The sequence below is a fragment of the Neophocaena asiaeorientalis genome, unplaced genomic scaffold (assembly GCF_003031525.2).
Source record: "Neophocaena asiaeorientalis asiaeorientalis breed wild unplaced genomic scaffold, Neophocaena_asiaeorientalis_V1.1 scaffold118, whole genome shotgun sequence".
Classification (NCBI taxonomy): domain Eukaryota; kingdom Metazoa; phylum Chordata; class Mammalia; order Artiodactyla; family Phocoenidae; genus Neophocaena; species Neophocaena asiaeorientalis.
The window spans coordinates 9,400,015-9,419,506 of record NW_020175528.1 but is presented as its reverse complement, the minus strand read 5'-3'; the positions used below and the strand labels follow the sequence as shown (position 1 = coordinate 9,419,506).

Genomic DNA, 19,492 nt, shown 5'->3' with positions numbered 1-19,492 from the left:
ATAATCCAAAATGAAAATAAATAAGGAAACAGAAGTTTTATTGACACAACAGACCAGATAGATTTAATTGATATTTACAGGACATTCCATTCAAAAACAGCAGATCACATTTATTCTCAAGTACAAACGGAACATTTTCCAGGATAGATCACATCTTGGGTCACAAATCAAGCCTCAGTAAATTTAAGAAAATAACGAATCAACAAAGGATTAATCTCCAAAATATATAAACAGCTCATGCAGCTCAATATTAAAAAAACAAACAACCCAATCCAAAAATGGGCAGAAGACCTAAATAGACATTTCTCCAAAGAAGACATCTAGATGGCCAAGAAGCACATGAAAAGGTGCTCAACATCACTAGTAATTAGAGAAATGCAAATCAAACTACAATGAGGTATCATCTCACACCAGTTAGAATGGGCATCATCAGAAAATCTACAAACAAGAAATGCTGGAGAGGGTGTGGAGAAAAGGGGACCCTCTTGCACTATTGGTGGGAATGTAAATTGATACTGCCACTATGGAGAACAGTATGGAGGTTCCTTGAAACACTAAAAATAGAATTACCATATGATCCAGCAATCCCACTACTGGGCATATACCCAGAGAAAACCATAATTCAAAAAGACACATGCACCCCAATGTTCATTGCAGCACTATTTACTATAGCCAGGTCATTAAAGCAACCGAAATGCCCATCGACAGACGAATGGATAAAGAAGATGAGGTACATATATATATATACAATGGAATATTACTCAGCCATAAAAAGGAACGAAACTGGGTCATTTGTTGAGACGTGGATGGATCTAGAGACTGTCATACAAAGTGAGAAGTCAGAAAGAGAAAAACAAACATCGTATGTTAACGCATGTATGTGGAACATAGAAAAATGGTACAGTTAAACCGGTTTGCAGGGCAGAAGTTGAGATACAGATGTAGAGAGCAAACGTTATGGACACCAATGGAGAAAAGCCCTGGGTGGGTGGAGATGGTGGTGTGATGAATTGGGCGATTGGGATTGACATGTATACACTGATGTGTATAAAATTGATGACTAATAAGAACCTGCTGTATAAAAAAATTAAATTTAAAAATTAAAAAAAGAACTAATACTAAACTTTCTTTGGGTTATTTGTATGGAAATATGTTAATATAAATGTTTCAGACATTATATGAAATTCCTAAAAATCTTATATGTTCTGGTATAATGTTATAAGTCATAATTCTAGTTATTTTTTTAAAATGTATATCTCAGAAATAACTCAATTTCCTTGTCAATTGCATTATTATGAACTTTCATCAAATCTTTAACCGTGGTCATTTTTAAGTCTTTTGTCATTTACACACAGTTCTGGATGTACTCTGATGCTTTTGCAAAAATGCTCCTATAAAAGGGTTTCATCTTCAAGGAATTCATGGAAAAGACTCTGACAAGCACAAGTTTCTGGTAACTGACTGTACTGCTGAACTGAATGAATAAGCATTTTCAGAACTCTAATGGAAAACTGATGAATTCATATAAGTGCTAACAAAAGATCAAGATTAAAAAAATTAATTACATGGGACTGAGTGAACTGATGAAGATGATTATAATTTTTGTGACTGTCTGAATAGAAAAAAAAAGACTATGCAAAAAAAAAAAAAAGACTATGCAGTAGCTGGAAACCATAAAAATAGAATGTCCTGCATAAATATTTTTGCTTTATCTTAATACTGAATAAAATATTATAAAGCATTTCATTCAGGAGAAAAAAAAACCACAATGATGTAACAACTCACACCCATTAGAATGGCTATTATCAAAAAGGCAAGAAATACTCAGTTTTGGTGAGGATGTGGAGAAAAGTGAACCCTCAAACACTGTTACTGGGCATGTAAACTGATGCAGCCACTATGGAAAACAGTATGGAGAGGCCTCAAAAAATTAAGAAGAGAACTACCACATGATCCAGCTACTCTACTTCTGGATGTTTATCCAAAGAATATGAAAACACTAGCTCAAAAAGATATATGCACCTCTATGTTCATTGCAGCATTATTTACAATAACAAAGCTATGAAACAACTTAAATGTCTTATCAACAGATGGATTAAAAAGATGCGGTAAACATGCAGAATATTGCTTGGCCATAAAAGAATGATGAAATCTTGCCATTTACATGACACACCTAGACCTTGAGGATATTATGCTAAGTGAAATAAGTCAGATGGAGAAAGACAAATACCATATGATTTCATTCATATGTGGATTATTAAAAAACTAAATAAATAAATAAAGGAACAAACCAAACCAAACAAAAACACGTAGATATGGAGAACAGATTAGTGGTTACCAGAGTGGAAGGGGGTTGAGGGAGGGCAAAATGGGTAAAGAGGTCAAATACACAGTGACAGACGGAAACCAAACTTTCAGTCGTGAGCATGCTGTAGCGTATACAGAGATTGAAACATAATGTATACAGGAAACTTAAATGTTATAAACCAATGTTACCTCAATTTAAAAATACATATATCAAACATAATTGAATCAAGGATATTTCTACCATTTAAGTGGCAAAGGTCATGCCCTGTTCTTCCCCAAAATATAGCCTCCCTTGTCCTTATGCAGACATAGGCAATGAGTTACCCTTTTTGATATTAAACTTTATTGAGCATTATGAATTAAAGTAGAATTAATATATTTTTGCATGTGCATATAATGTAATTCTCTACAACAATGGAAACAAATGACAGCTATGTGACCAATATACATGAATTTCCCAAGAATAACCCTAAGCAAAAGAAGCAAGTCACAAAGAATGCAAACACTACGATTCCACATACATAAAGCTCTTTAAAAGGCAAAACAGATATTATGTAGAGATTCACAATTAAGAGGTAAAAATGTAAAGAAAAATGAGGAAGTTGTCATCATAAAAATCAAGATAGTGATTACCTTGAGGGTAAGAAAGGTAAGGAAGGGGAGTGTGACCAGTGAAAAGGTGCTTCTGGGATGCCAGCAATATTCCACATCTTGACCTGAGCTGTGATGAGATGGGAGTTTGCATTATAATTGTTCTTTAAACCATACACAAATGTTTTATGCATTTTCCTGCATCTATGATAGCTAACTATTTTCAAAAGAAAAAAAAAGAATAAAGCAACCTGTCACTCAAAACAAGATTTTTTTGTTTTGTTTTTCTGACTACATGGAGATATTATGAAAGGTTGCAAGCAGGAGCCTGCCAAGATCAAACACAACACACTAAGCGAGTCAACAAATAAGCAACTATTAAAAACCAGACTCATGTTCAACGCCAGAGTTCTATCTTCTCATTCAGTCGACATGAGATGGGATCTAGCAATAGGTATTAAGTATATAGCACATACCCAGCGGCTTGCGGTAAAAATAAATGTTCCCAGGTCCCTCCCCTGGAGATTCAGACAGGAAACCTATAACTTTACTTTTTAAAAATGTCCCCTAGTCACTATGATCAAGCCAAATTTGGAAAATACTGCTCTCGACCATAGATTGGCAAATGGTATACCAAGTCATTATTCATAAACTTCTTGTAAGTCAAAGAGGGGTAGGGTAGAGGGTCAAATTAGAGCAAGGAAAAAAAGAGAGTGAGAGAAATAGGAATGTTAGCAAAAATACACATCATAATTCTCTCAAATACCACTGCTGTCACCAGTGCCATAGGTTGTCAACCCCAGCAAGAAGTCATGCAGCAAACAAGGAAAAGACAATTGACAATGAATTGCTTTCATAATATTAGAATCTTAAGCATCATTTAGGGAAACATGCCATAAAATTCTGGTTTTCTAGGTTATCAAAAATATCATGCCCAGTGTACTTCAAAGTATCAATCTCCTGAACCAGAATTTTTTTTATGATGCTTCACACAAAAATCAGTACCACCACTATAAATAAATTGGTACAGAACTTATCAATTTGGAGCCAGGCACTCTGTTAAGCATTTAATGTGAATGTTCCTCCATCTAATCCTCAGAACAACCTTACCAAGTAAAACAAAAACAAACAAACAAAAACAATGCAGGGAAAAACCTTTTCCCATATCATTCCAGTTTTCCTATTTTAGGGGACTCAATTTCTATGTGTAAGTACCAGAATAAATGAACCAATTCCCTTATTCCCTTACCCATTATCCCCACCCCCATCCCTTTTTCTTTAATTTATGCATAATTTGTGAACAAAAAGCCGAGCATGCCCAATGCCCCATACACAGTTTGGGTGTTAAGCATGACATTTAGCCTACTATATTAATGGTGGAACAGTATGGGGTGCTAGATCAAGTTATGCCATTCCCACTGATGATTACAACTGTTTCTTTAAACTATCACCACAAGACTCTGTTCCTGGCCTCTCTATAGTAACATTAAAAATATTTCACGTATACATTAAAAAGATGCATAGATACTATGAAACAAAACAATTTGTTAACATGTACATGTAAACTCTGGGTGGGGGACTCTATATGATTCTTTTTAATATTTATCTGCATATTTCAGAATAAACAAAACTTTCTAAAGCCTATTTCATTTTATGTAACATATACCAAACAAAAACCTAGAAGAAAACACACAGAAATCGTAACAGAAATCTGTTCCACCTATTCAAGTTCTCTAAGCATGCATTACTCTCATACAAAAAAAAAAAAAACAATGTTTTATTAATGAGCAAGCCACAAGGTTTTATAATTCACAAGTCTATTCACAACCTGGAGAAGATGAAATTATTTCTTCTTAAGTGAAGTGTGCAATAAAAAACTAGTGAAAAAAAGGGCAGATCTTCAGCTCTGAGTTAAATCCAAGCCATCATTTTCTCTCCTTAAGGACTCAATTACACTCAAAAGATTCCGTCCTACACTACAGTCCTTATAGTTATCATTATTGCTGTAAAGGTCAAATGTAGCAGCCATGTGGGCTCTCAGGCATTTGGGTCAATTGGCAATATATCACAATCTGTCAGAGATGATACCCTTATTAATTATGATGCCATGGATTACTAGCATCCCCTTTCCATTGGTAAAGAACTCAGCACTGTGCTCAGGTCCAAAGGCATGACCAAAGCAATACCAAAACCTCAAATTTTTAGGTCTATTTCCTGTAACCACTCCAGGCACCAACCCTATATCAACAGTTCAGTCAGGAGTGAGAAACTATAGTAAATTAAACAGAGTGTTTAACACAAATAATAATTAAACTATGATAGGATAGTAACTATAAAGATATAATGAGGGGTGGCAAGAGGCAAGAGAGAGGGATTCCAAAGGGGCATGAGGAAACCTCTGGGAGCAATAGGTATGTTCATTAACTTCATTATGGTGATGGTTTCAGAGTTATATAAATATGTCAAAGCTAATAAGCATAAACTTTAAATATGTACAGTCTGGGACTTCTCTGGTGGTCCAGTGGTAAAAAAATCCGCCTTCCAATGCAAGGGACACGGGTTTGAACCCTGGTCAGGGAACTAAGACCCCACATGCCATGGGGCAACTAAGCCCGCACACCACAACTACAGAGCCCACAAGCGCTGGAGCCCGCGCGCCACAACTAGAGAGAGAAAACCCGTATGCCACAACTAGAGAGAGAAAACCCGTATGCCACAACTAGAGAGAAGCCCGTGTGCCTCAACGAAGAGCCCACGTGCTGTAACTAAGACCCGATGCAGCCAAAAGTAAATAAATAAATATGTACAGTTTATTATATGCCAGTTATAAGTCAATAAAGCTGTTTTTAATTTTTTTAAGATAAATAATTATTAAGTCCTGATGGGAAAAATAAGGCTGAGGGAGAGTACCCAAAAAGGATAAACTTGGAAGAAGGGTCCCCTCTCCTCAAGGCTGGAGTTTCTCATTGGAGAAGCTATGGTTGCAGCATGCTAGATAACAGAGAATTTCACTGGATTGTCCAAACCAGAGCAGGTCCAACATTGCCAGACTAGCAGGAAACAATTCTCTGGAGTGCAGCTGTTGAGGCTGGTGAGCAGGTGTGCAGAGGTAGTCAGGACACTGCTGCAGGCACAAGGCCTATAATGCACAGTATCCATGTCAAGAGAACTGCAGGAAACAACTTCCTGGGGTACAGGCAAGCCAAGGTTGGTGGGCAGGCACGTAGAGGTCCAGCCAGGCACTGGAGGCATGAGGCCTGAGGTACATGGTGTCCACTTCAGAAGGGCCATGGCAAGGTGGTCACCAGGTCTAGACTGGGACTGCAGGATCAGTGAAGGCCTGTTTACTCTGGGCACATGGCTGAGGCAGAGCACCACTAGATGTCCCCAATGTCCCTAGAAGGGGGGGGGAGTGCGTGGAGGAGTGGGGGGACCCTGGTCAAGGAACTGAGATCCCACAAGCCACACAGCGCAGCCAAAAAGAAAAAGAAAAAAAGAAAACTAAATATTGTTAAGATGGCAATACTACCCAAAGTAATCTACAGATTCAATACATTCCCTATCAAAATTCCAATAGCCTTTTATGCAGAAATGGTGAAGTCAATCCTCAAATTCATATGGAATTGCAAGGGGCCCTGAATAGTCAACACAATTTTAAAAAAAGAAGAACAGAGCTGGAGGACTCACACTTCCCAATTTCAAAATCTTACTATAAAGCTATAGTAATCAAAACAATGTGGTATGGGCATAAGGACAGACATATAGGCCAAAGGAATAGAATTGAGAGTCCAAAAATAAACCTATACTTCTATGGCCAATTGATTTTCAATAAAGGTACCAAAATCATTCAATGAGGAAATAATATTATACTTTCTTCAACAAGTGGTAATGGAGCAACGTATACCACATGCAGAACAATGAAGTTGTACCCCTAAACTCACACTATATGCAAAAATTAACTCAAAATAGTTCAATGACCTAAATATAAGAGCTAATATGATAAAACTCTTAGAAGAAAATATAAGAATAAATCCCCATGACCTTGGATTCCACAATGGATTCTTAGACATGATACCAAAAGCATGAGCAACGAAAATAAATAAATAAATTGAGCTTCTTCAAAATTTAAAACTTTTATGCGTCAATGGATATTATTAAGGAAGTGAAAAAACAACCCACAAAATGGAAGAAAATATCTGCAAATCATACGTCTGATAAGGGTCTAGTATCCAGAATACATAAAAACACAACTCAATAATAAAAAGACAAACAACCCAACTTAGACATGGGCAAAAAGTCTGAATAGACATTTCTACAAAGAAGATAAACAAATGGCCAAACCACCACATAAAAAGATGTTCAACATCATCAGTTATTAGGGAAATGCAAATCAAAACCACAGTGAGGGCTTCCCTGGTGGCGCAGTGGTTGAGAGTCTGCCTGCCGATGCAGGGGACACGGGTTCGTGCCCTGGTCCGGGAAGATCCCACATGCCGCGGAGCGGCTAGGTCCGTGAGCCATGGCCGCTGAGCCTGCGCATCCGGAGCCTGTGCTGCGCAACGGGAGAGGCCACAACAGTGAGAGGCCCGCGTACCGCAAAAAAAAAAAAAAAAAAACACAGTGAGCTATCACCTCATCGTGACACAAGGATAGCAACAGCATTAATTTTTTTTTTTTTTTTTACTGGAAAAGAACAAGTGTTGGTGACAATGAAGAGAAATTGGAACCCTAGTACATTGCCGGTAGGAATGTAAAATGGTTCAGCCACTGTGGAAAACAGTTTGGTAAGTCCTCAAAAAGCTAAACATAGGATTACCATATGATCCAGCAATTCCACTCCTTATATATACCCAAAAGAAATGAAAACTGGGACTCAGAAAAACCCTTGTAAATGAATGTTCAGGGCAACAATATTCACAATAGCCAAAGAATGGAACGAACCCAAATGTCCTTCAACAGATGAATGGATAAAGTCTGGTGTATGCATACAATAAAATTATTTAGCTGTAAAAAGGGAGAAGTATTCATACATACAATAATGCAGCTTGCAACAACATTGCAGAACCTCGAAAACATTATGCTAAGTGAAAGAAGCCAGATGTTAAAGTTCACATATTGTATGACTCCATTTATATGAGATTTCCAGAATAAGTGAGATATCCAGTAAACCCATAGAAACAGAAAGCAAATTAGTGCTGCCAGGGGCTGGGGGCAGCAGAGAATGGTGAATAGGTATGGGGTTTTAGTTTTGAGTGATAAAAATGTTTTGGAACTAGACAGAAGTGGTGGTTGCACAGCACTGTGATTTACTAAATGCCACCCAATTATTCACTTTAAGATTGTTAATTTTATGCTGTATGAGTTTCACCTCAAAAAATTTTAAGCAATTAATATTTATAATACATGTTATGTAAATGTACAAATTACAAGCACAGTTCTTCCTTTTTGAAGGTCAAACGTAAATTACAAGCACATTAATTAGGCAAATAAACTACTCTTCATATTTAATGAGTTGTTTTACATCTAAGCAAAGTAGAAATTCAACTCCTACTCTCTTATGACTTGATTTAGAAATATTCACCTATCATCAGGTGGGATTATTTCCCCTCATTGCCTCTAAAAGTTTAACTGGATATCTTGATCATTAGAAAATGAGCCTGGGGCTTCCCTGGTGGCACAGTGGTTGAGAGTCCGCCTGCCGATGCAGGGGACACGGGTTCGTGCCCCGGTCCGGGAAGATCCCACATGCCGTGGAGCGGCTGGGCCCATAAGCCATGCCGCTGAGCCTGCACGTCCCGAGCCTGTGCTCCGCAGCGGGAGAGGCCACAGCAGTGAGAGCCCCACGTGCCACAAAAAAAAACAAAAAGAAAATGAGCCTGAACTAGAGTCATATTCAATCAATTAAACTTCGACAAATCTCTAGCCCCTCAGAAATGATTCTAAATTATAATTCTTGTATCTGACTGGAAGCTCTCTCATTTCAATAAGCAGAATACCCTAAATTTTCAGTTGTCTTCTCAATTTACATTAATGTGGCTGTGAACATATAAATGTTTTAATGTTCAAATATTTCATCGTTACTGATACCCTAAAACCACAAAATTAACACTGTTCCTCAGACTTTGTATTTCAGAGTTAAAAGACAGATTTCCTCAAGCAGGACTACACAGTTGAAATAACTGGAAATAACATAAATATCTTCCTCATGGATCGTTCTCTTAAAAGGAATGTAAAGGTAGATATAAAAATGCCTGATCAGGACTTCCCTGGTGGTGCAGTGGTTAAGAGTCCGCCTGCCAATGGCGAGGACATGGGCTTGATCCCCGGTCCGGGAAGATCCCACATCTTCCTGTGCAGGGCAACTAAGCCCGTGCGCCACCAACTACTGAGCCCGCGCACCTAGAGCCCGAGGTCCGCAACAAAAGAAGCCACTGCAATCAGAAGCCCGTGCACCACAAAGAAGAATAGCCCCCGCTCGCCACAACTACAGGAAGCCCGCGCGCAGCAACCAAGACCCAACGCAGCCAAAAATAAATAAATAAATAAAATTTTAAAAGCCTGATCATGTTACTCCCTGCATAAAATTCCTTAACAGATTATACAACTTTCAGAATAAAGTTCAAAACTAAATTGTGACTTAGCACAGAAAGTTCATAAACTGTCTCTGTCTATGTTTCCAGCTTTGTCCCTTGCCATTCCTCCTTAGTCTTTCTTCTCTAACCACTTGAACTTTCTTTTCTGTCAGCCTCTCATTATGTGCCTTCTCTGTGCCACCGCGGTGTAACAAAACGTTTAATTTGTTCATCACTCCTTGAAGTTAGGGACCATACAGTTTCAGATTTGGTATACTCAGCACCTAGCACAATAATCAAAGGCTGTTGTAAAATTAAAGTATGAAAGTATGGACAACTGGTAAGATCCATTACTGGGGTCTAAAATACTGTGGCTTATTTTTCCTTCATAATGGCAAAAGGGGAAACCACATATGAGGTTATATTTTGCTTTATTTTTTAAAATTACGATGTAGTCTTACTAGTAAATAACATCAAATAGATAACATTAATTTTGTAGACATTTTTTAAACATCTAGTTTGTTAACTAAAAGCATAAATTTAGTCTGATTATTATTCAATGGAAGCTCATGATCAGCTCTGTTTTGTCTACATTAGTAAAGTGAAACTGCAATAGACATTTTGTCTTAAAAGACTATTTTAACAGGAAAATTCCTCATTTTACAAATGAGGAAATGAACTGAGAGGTCGAGTTATTCATGCAAAGTCACACAGCTAATTATTGGGCAAGTTGGAGAACACCCAGATACCCAGAGTCCCTAAATGGTGATGCTTTCAGCTACAATATAACCTTATTTCCACTTCAACCTCATAGGCAAGCCATGTACTGCAATTCATAGCACACTTCTCTTTCTTCCTACCCTCAATCTAGTGAGGACATGAGCCCTTAATACTTGTTACACTTAACTGATTTCTTTATCTTTAAGATCTGGCCCTTGCCTTAACACAACTTTCTTCTCTCCATTATAAATATTTAATGAGTACCTACATTTGCTGAATATTAAATACATCTAAGTCATTTCATTGGGAAAAGGGTAAATAGGGAGACATACATGAGTCAGCATGATATAGTCCCTTCCTTTAAAGTGCTCTACAAAATTAGTTACAATCTGGTATAGTACTCTTATTGTTATCTGTTTAGAATTGTGATTTTATAAATACATAGTATAAGAAAAATCGAATTACTTTCCACTATTAAAATAAACCTTGGGCTTCCCTGGTGGCACAGTGGTTAAGAATCTGCCTGCCAATGCAGGGGACACAGGTTCGAGCCCTGGTCCGGGAAGATCCCATATGTCGTGGAGCTACTAAGTCCGTGTGCTACAACTACTGAGCCTACGCTCTAGAACCCGTGAGCCACAACCACTCAGCCCACATGCCACAACTACTGAAGCCCGCGCGCCTAGAGCCTGTGCTCCGCAACAAGAGAAGCCACTGCAATGAGAAGCTCGCGCACCACAACGAAGAGGAGCCCCCACTCGCTGCAACTAGAGAAAGACCGCACTCAGCAACGAAGACCCAACACAGCCAAAAATAAATAAATAAGTAAATTTATTAAAAAATAAAATATAATAAACCTTATTTCTCTCACTAGAAAATAAGCTCCATGAGGGCAAGGATTTTGTTTTTTGTTGTTGTTCACTAATGTAGTCTGCATGCCTAGAACAGTGTCTGACATAGAAAATACTAAATAAATACTTGTTGAGTGAAGAATGCTATAGAAAAATGTGTAAGTAGTAGAATCTAAGTAACATTTCCAACAATGGTGTGACAGATGACAGAATATGTAAACTTTCCTTGTCCTAATGCTTGTGCCTAATATCCAATTTTTTATTTGATTGGTCATCATCATCATTTTACAGAATGAGTAAACAAGCCAGAGAATGGGTGGCACAAGGATTCAGTCACAGAATCTCTATTCTTCCTACCACACCTTCTCCTCTCATCCTTTGAGGTTCTTCTCCCACAGTCTCAGCTATAAGTAAAATACAATCTATCTAGGTCGCCTCTTCACTGCTGCCCCATAACAAGCACACAGACTCTCTGGTTTTAAAAGTTATCCTATTAATCAATTCAGGGTAACAAAGGGGATGACACAAATAAAAACTCTGGAGACGTTCCAACAATTCAACATTCAACATGTGTGTTTAAATGTCTGGCACTGTATAAAAATCACAGCGTCTTTCCAGTTCTTAATGTGAGAATCCCTAGGCTCCAATTTACTGGCTCTCTTTTGAAATAATAAATGAGAGCTTTGCTAGGTTTCCAAAATTTTCCCTCCCCACGACCTTATTCCTGTCCTCCCAGGAATATGTTACAGGGAAAAATAATGGATACAACCCTACCACAAGTAAGAAATCTGCATTTCTGAGGACCTTCTGGAGTCACATCCTTCCTGTGAAACTTTGACCCACAGGGGGATGATTGCTTTAGACCATTTCCTCACCATGTGAGTAATTGGTCTCTTACCTTTTTATGGAATACAAAGAGCTCCCACCTTCCATCTTACATTTCCAAACATCTGAACAAACCCTCTGCTCCAAAACCAAAGACTGTATCATAAATCCTTCTCCTAAATCCCCTTCCTCCAACATCTGTTCTTCATCATAATATCCTCCCCAAAATAAGGCCCATACTTATGTCATTTCACAATGTCAATGTTAACATTTCTCAATTCTATACCCTTTACAACAATCCCACCATCATTACTTCCTGCCTCAACCAGCCTCAACTGTAATCAAACTCCATGACATTCCCACCTCCAGGCTTCCACTCCTTCACTGGACTTAGTTCCAGATTAATATTTATAAGGAGGGGTTCTTCTCAAGTAAGAATCAGGTACAAAATTCTTAACCTGGTTCCTTTAAGTATTCCCGTAATCTGTATCCATCTACCTTTACCAGCCTGTTCCTTAAACATACTACCTTGGCAAACATCCTCTGCTTTCCTATTTCTATACCTTTGCTTCAGCAGTGTCCTGAGGTTAAAATCTTCTCCCATCCTCCTCTAGTTGCTAAAAAATTTTCCAAATGGCCACATCCTCAGTATGAAAGGAAAAAGGCTGAGGCATATGATTTATTGAACACATATTCTGTCTAGGGCCTTACAAATGATCCTTATCCCCACAAAAATATAATGGCTTAATACTATATTTTTGAGGAAGGAGTTGAGGAACCCAAGGGCCAAAGGAGCTCACCCCAGGTCATCCACATCAGCAAGTAAAGAAACCAAAATAACCCCACAGTATTCTGTATTTTTAAATAAAACATGATACAAGACAGGCTTTATAGTCAAGATGCCTAGGTTCAAATTCCAGTTGCTCCACTAACCACCTGTGTGAACTCAAAAAGTTATGTATTTTCGATGCCTTCATTTCCCCATCTATAAAAAGAGGATTACAAGACAATATTAAGTGCTTAGAACTGTTTGGCCTATAGTAAACAATCAATGTTAGTTATTATGTCTGTTATTGTTATCTCTGTACTATGATATGTAAACTGACAATACCAATTATATGTTCTCATTGTTCTAAATTAACTTTTCTGTAAAAGGATTATAAAAACTTCGTATTTTTTTATATATGCTTAGTAAATATTTGCAGAATACATGAATTTTTAAACAATGATTACCCACGATGCTCTAATTAAAAGAAATGTCTATTAATTCTGTTTCTTCTTTTGAGAAAACTAACAATGCTTACTTTCTTCCCTTTTTTATGTCATGTGAAACTACTATGTGCAATACCATATGGCAGTAATACGTCAAACAGTACAAAATACTATTTTGATCTGAACTCATTTTGACTTCTGCTAAACATTCCCAGATTTTAAAATGTCCAAAATCATACTTTTTACTTAAACACCAACCGTTTTCAGGTCATACCAACATGAAGTAAGCATACCATGATATTTGACCAAGCCATTTCATTTCATACGTCTTTATGGCAAAAACTATAAAACATAAAATGCCTTCCTATCCAATTTAGTTCGAAGAGATAAACCTATCATTCCCTTAGTCCTGCCCTTACTTTGCTGAAATTAGTGTCTGAAAAACTTCTGATAGGGCTTCCCTGGTGGTGCAGTGGTTAAGAATCCGCCGGCCAATGCAGGGGACACGGGTTCGATCCCTGGTCCGGAAAGATCCCAAATGCCGTGGGGCAACTAAGCCCACACACCGCAACTACTGACCCTGCGCTCTAGAGCCCGCGAGCCACAACTACTGAGCCCGCACGCCTAGAGTCCGTGCTCCACAACAAGAGAAGCCACCGCAATGAGAAGCCCAAGTACCACAACGAAAGATAGCCCCCGCTCGCTGCAACTAGAGAAAGCCCGCGCGCAGCAACGAAGACTCAAAGCAGCCAAAAATAAATAAATAAAATAAAATCAAAAAAACCTATCATTTAATACCTTGTTCACCCTTGGCAAAATCTTGATTAAAAAAGCAGGCAAGATGGCAATCAAATATTTAAAAAGAAAAAAAAACTTCTGATAAATCTATGTTATTCTGGGATGCAGAAAAATATCAAAGGAAGGGTGCTGAATGCTAATAACAGTTTAGGCCCCTGCAAAATGCGTGAGAGAAATGAGCTTTAAACAGGGATAGATGAGAACTTACTCCAAATCCTTCAATATTAAACCTTGCAAATTAACATTTTTGTCCACATGATTTACTATTACACATGGAGACATGAAGCTGCTGGCTTCAAATAAAGGGAGAGATAAAAAATATATTATTAAACCAGTTGTCATTCCTGACACAGAGAGAAATAACTGGGCTTCTAGCCAAACATTTCCAAAAGTCAACAACAACAAAAACAACTACTTTGAGGCTTAACTATGTAAACAGACATATTTTATTTCAATTAATTCTTACACTCCTTCCCTTATTTACAGATAATATCACAGAATTAGTAAGTGGCAGAACTGAAGGGTGAACCCGGCCTGACTCCCAAATTCAGGATACAGTGTTTTGCCATAATCCACAATGATATGGTATACATTTACATCTTCCTCTTCACACTCATACATTCTTTTTAAAAACCTGAAACAAAAGCTTCATGAAATAATATTTACTCTTACTCCATAGGATATTCTCTGATACTTTTTTCTTTCTTTCTAATGTGAATGCCAATGCACTAAATTGATTCCCAAATCCCCATGGGCCCTGCACACTTCTTACCTCCTGTTTAAAGTTCTTTTAAACTGCTACCACAGTCCAGTTTTGCTACTATGAAGTGGAGCTAATCTCCTCGACCCATTAAAATTTGTCCTTAAATAGATTAAATCCTTGAAAGCCCTTCCTTAAACCTTGAATTGATGTTTCTCTAACTAGAACTCTTCGGCGGCACACCCATCTTAGCTATTTATATTGTATCGAAAACTGCAGATGTTCTCCTTGGAGAACAACAGATCATTGTTGAAAGGAATGCATTAGTTTTCACTGTTCCTGCTGCATCACTGACAAGAGTTGACAAGTGTGGGGCAGCAACACTGGACCTGAGCAGCTGCCCACGGTGCTGAAACTGAAGATGAAACGATAGTTTTGGAGATATACTATTGCCAGATTAGAACAAAGTGGAGGAATTTACCAAAACGCTGGCAGAGAACACTCAGTGGCTGCCACCAAATACGCGTGAGTGCTTCTGGGATCGCTTGGCTTCGGTGTCGATCCACTCCCTCTCTGGGACAGAGTTCTTTTATCAGTGCGGGTCAACTCAATAAGGGAGAGCTTCCAGCTTTAAGGGGGCAGGGACGCGGTATCTGTCCCTAAGAGAGTCACGTCCCACCTTCTATCCAGCTTCCGGGGTAGGGGTGGGGGGAGGTTAGAAAGAAAGGAGGCGCCTGCCCTCTTTTTTCCAAAAACTAAAGAGTTCCCTCAACTAAAGTCGAGTGACTTCGCCCGGGGACGCTGCGGCAAGTGCTGGACCAAGAGAAGCCCTCCGAACGTCTTCCCAGGTTCCAGCCACCTCCAGAGGGGAATGTAAGAAGCAGAACGAATAACCCAACAACTTCAGATATACACAAACTCATGGGGTGGGAATGCAAGGGGAACTCGGCCCTCCGAGAGCAGGGCTTTTTATTTTACCTTTTGCAAAAAAAAAAAAAAAACACCTAGTTTCTTCCGCGCCCAGCCTGAGGAGGAGCAGCCAAGGGCTCAGCGGCGGAGCCGCCTCGGAGCTCCAGGGCCGGAGAGGGGGTGTGTTCTCTCGGCCAGGCCCCACGGGGAACAACCCGCCGCCCGGCCGCTGCGACGCGGGAGAGGCTCTTACCTGGAAGCCTGACCCCGCAACACAAATGCGCTCGCCAGCCGCGTCGCTGCAGAAGTCCCTACCGCGACTTCATGATTGAATCTTCTCACCGACCCCCACTGCCTGGAGTCGGAGCAGAAACGACAACACCGAGGCGAGGCGGAAGTCCCGCCCCGCGCGCCTCATTGGTCCGCACCCGAAGGTAGATGAAAACCATTGGGCCACAGAGCTGCTCGCTAAGGCTCCTTCCCAGTCTCACGCCGAGTCTAGCTGCTTGCTCAGGTCCAGCTCGGAGAGATGTCCAGTCCGCGGAGTCGCGTTCTTGGCCTCGTGACTGGTCCTTTCTGGAAGGGCAGGGCAGGGTGGGGCGAGCTTCTGGAGCGAGGCTGAAGGATCTGCTTTTGGCGGGCAAAGGGGTATGATGGCTGAGGGGATTGGCTGTGGAATACTGCCGCCTGCCGTGCGCCCCACAGGAGTGGAGGCCGTGGGGTCAGAAGGGGATCGGACCGAGAGGCCAGAGCTAGCTGGCCTAGCCCGTTCTGGCTGTTGGGCCGAAGCATCCCGAGGCCCAGCTGGCGGGCTACCCCTCGGCGGGCCTGGCTTTGGCGTCGTCTCGCCGCTTTCCTGCACCGCACTCACCCGACCCGCAGAAGAGGTGTGGACGAGGCCTCATCCCTTCCGCACCGTGTCCAGGCAGAGATCGAGATGGATGGGGCCAAGGCCAACGCCTTAAAGTCCGAGTCGCGTTGTTAGAGGTGCGAGCAGCCCGAGCGCTGAACACTAGTTCCCCGACGCCTGAGTGGGACCCGTGCTGACGTCAGCACTCTGGGCCTAACACGCGCGCGCCATCCCCTAGACTCAGCAAAAGTCAAACAGTGTGATTAAACCCTAGGTCAGCCTTTTAAAACCCTTGCATCCTTTAATGAACCAAAAAATCTCGTTCCCTACCGCCTTTCTGGTAAGACCTCCGCACCCCAGGTATTCCAATTTCAAACCAAGCTACTTTTAAACTTAAATTACCCGGAGTGGAACATCCATACTGATTAACCAGTTACCAACTAAAAATTTTAAAGAGGTAATGTGGCTTACTGCAAAGATTACAAAGAGTTATGAACTAGAATGTCAGGAAACCTAGATTCTGGCCCTGCTTCTGCTTCAAAATAAGGCGTCTTTAAGAGCCCATTACAGGCTTCACATCCTTCAACCTCATCTTTTAGACAAAGGAGCGACAGGAAGCTATCACTTAGAACACCTGTAGAATACGCTTGGCTGTAACTTGTAACCTTGACTGATCTGGGGAGACCTGAGGAATAGGAAGAAGACTCCCTATTGTGTATCTTTTTGTGCCTTTAGAATTTTAAACCTTTTGAATATTACCTACTCAAAATTTAAATACAAAAGACCTTTAAATCAAATTACACTAAAGTAAGTAAAGGCCTTCAAAGGTACTTTCCTATTCTGTGTATCCTTTGACTATATATTCTATATATCCTTAGACTTTCATTAGTTGTAAAGATAGTCAATACTTAATACAGTCCTGCCTTTAAGAAAGTCATAAGTAAAAGTCAGAATTGGGAATATTACTATGAAGGCTAGTGTAAGCATAGTTAGAGTATCTCTATAAGCATTTCTTCATTAAATTATCTGAAATTGGCTTTATATTAAATCAGAGATTTCTTGCATGACATTGAAAAAAGTAAAAAATAACGTCCACATTTTACAGGTTAAAAAAAAAAAGTTTTGTTCATTCCTTAAATAAAGACATGTTGAGTACAGAACATTTTAATCTGACTTTATTCTGTTCTTCAGATCACAATAGGTATAGTTCTTTCAGTTACAAACAAGGTAATGTGTTATTTGTACTGCATTTAGGCAGAAGAATTGTGCTACACCCTGCAGAAGCATTTATTCTCCCCACTGTGATGAATGAAGTCAAACCAAAAGAAAACAGATTGGGAAAATGTACTAATTTTTTTTAAGTAGGTTAGACAGTAAGGTTGATAGACATCTTAATTATGGTTTTCAAGAGCAGGAAGGGTTAATATGGCACATGATACTAATAGCCACTAATTACCTCCTTGGAAAGACAAAAGAAAATTAGGACTTTGTGTCTGACAGTTTTTTATTTTTTATATCCTCCTAAAAGTACAAATAGCATATAAAATTGTAGAATTTCCTACCTCCAATATATTGTAAGACAGCAACAACAACTAAAAAGACAAGACACCCAATTACCTAATTGTCTAAAATGGTTTAGAAGTAGTTTTCCCTGAATAATGAAAATGCAGGCAGTTTCTTTAATCACTGAGATCAACTAGAGACATTAAAATTACTCTAGGCTTTATTATATTTATAACCAGAAAAAAGTAATTTTAGACAGATAAAACAATACTTTCATTTTGAAAAGAAAAAAATAAAATTATTACTGTGAAAAAGAAGAAATAGAATCCATAAAGAATCCATAGGAATCCATATATGTATGGAATACACACATTTGAAAAAGTACTAAACAGAACTTCTAAAAATTGTCTCAGGGAATTTTGGGCCGAAGATTAGAAAGTCTCCCATTTCTTTACCAAATTCTAAGCTAATGAATAAATTCATCTTGTAAGAAAATAAGTGAAAAGTTCAGAACGCACAAAAAAAGATATCAAAAGGATTTTTCAACAAAGTTTAAGGAATTGAGAAAGGTCAGACCAAAAAAACAAACAAAAGAAGTTCTGTTTAAGTCTAAATGCCTTAAAAAATGACCTGGTCACTGTTTCCCTTGAGATGAGTTGCTTCCCGGTCTTATATATAAAATGACTGACATACAATTTCAACTTTTCCTTTCTTATTTGGTTCACTAAGAAGCAGTCTCACTCTATTTGCTGACAAAGTTATTACAAAATAAGCATGCAAAAATTCAGATGACATAATGTAATATAAAGATGTAGGAACTCAGGAATGTGGATCAAGACAGTCATTTTGGGAAACAACTTGGCATTATCTGAAAAGGCTGGAAAATAACATTTTCTATGACATAGCAATTCCCATCCAGGAATATACCCTAAAGAAACAAAAAATAAATTCATAACTAGGTACATTGTAGTGAAATTTAAAGAAGATCAAAGAAAAACAGAAGTTCTTAAATAATCAAAGAAAAATAAAATACAAAGGAATGGCAGCTGACTTCTCAATAGCCACAAAAGAAACTAGGAGTCAATGAAATATCTTCAAATACTAAAATAAAATAATTGCAATTGTCAACCTAGAATTTGTGCCAAGTTAAGCTACCATTTAAAAGTGAAGGCAAATGAAGACATTTTCAGAGGAAAAACAGCATTTATTCCTGAGACACTTTTATTGAAAGAACTTCTAAAGGATGTCTTCAACAAGTTGAAAATTGAACCCAGGAATAAGGGGTGAGATGCAAGAAAGTATGGAGAGCAAAGAAGTTGAATATAATTTTCAAACAAGTAGATGTAAAAATGGGAATGAAGAAAACATAATTATTCAATAGAAAACAGGGGAGTAGGGATGGGAAAGGAGCAAATTAAAAGTGTTGTAAATGGCAAATACAAAATGAGATAGAGGAAATCATCAATAATCTCTAAAAGAGATAAATGGGGTAAACTTGCCAATTAAAAGATTGTCCGTTGTATTCTTTTTAACAAGACATAATACAAAAACTTAAAGGACACCAAAAAGTGATAGTAAAATGAGGGGGAAAGATATGCAAAGGGAGTAACAACCAAAAGAAAGCTAGTGTTTGAACAGACCTGAAGTCAAAAGC

General features: G+C 38.8%; 1 protein-coding gene across 1 annotated transcript in view; it reads right to left on the bottom strand.

Moving 5' to 3' along the window:
* RNF13 (ring finger protein 13) overlaps positions 1–15,891 on the bottom strand; it is a 136,009-nt gene extending 120,118 nt beyond the window's left edge. Inside the window, exon 1 of the mRNA XM_024768987.1 lies at positions 15,739–15,891. The gene's annotated coding sequence lies outside the window, so the exon portion shown is untranslated. The remainder of the gene's footprint in view (positions 1–15,738) is intronic.
* Positions 15,892–19,492: the final 3,601 nt, after the last annotated feature.